This window comes from Penaeus monodon, chromosome 27, assembly GCF_015228065.2.
Source record: "Penaeus monodon isolate SGIC_2016 chromosome 27, NSTDA_Pmon_1, whole genome shotgun sequence".
Lineage (NCBI taxonomy): Eukaryota > Metazoa > Arthropoda > Malacostraca > Decapoda > Penaeidae > Penaeus > Penaeus monodon.
This window is the reverse complement of record NC_051412.1, coordinates 21,730,177-21,730,558: the sequence shown is the minus strand read 5'-3', so window position 1 is coordinate 21,730,558 and position 382 is coordinate 21,730,177.

Below are 382 nucleotides of genomic sequence, written 5' to 3'. Positions count from 1 at the left end.
GTGTATATACGCTACACTGCTCCCCACATGATCCTTAATTGCCACAGTTTGTAACGCGTCCTTAAAGAGCCCTTGAATGACAGATTTTCCCTTTCGCAGACCAAACAAATGTTGTGTCCATTATAGCGCCGCCGCCTGTAATTGCAGCGCGGCCATAAAACAAGTCGGCGCTTGTTGTTTCGGGGCCAATCGGCGTAATGGACCCGCAGACGTCAGCGCTGAGGAACCGAGGAACCGCGGCAGGAGACGGCAGGAGGAGACGCAGAGGGAGGCTAACCCCCTTCCTCCTTTCCCCTCCCCCTTCCCGCACGCACGCACATGCCTGCCCGATCATCTGACCCGTTATGTTGACTAATGCCGGGTTACGATCGCGGCCTGCTAA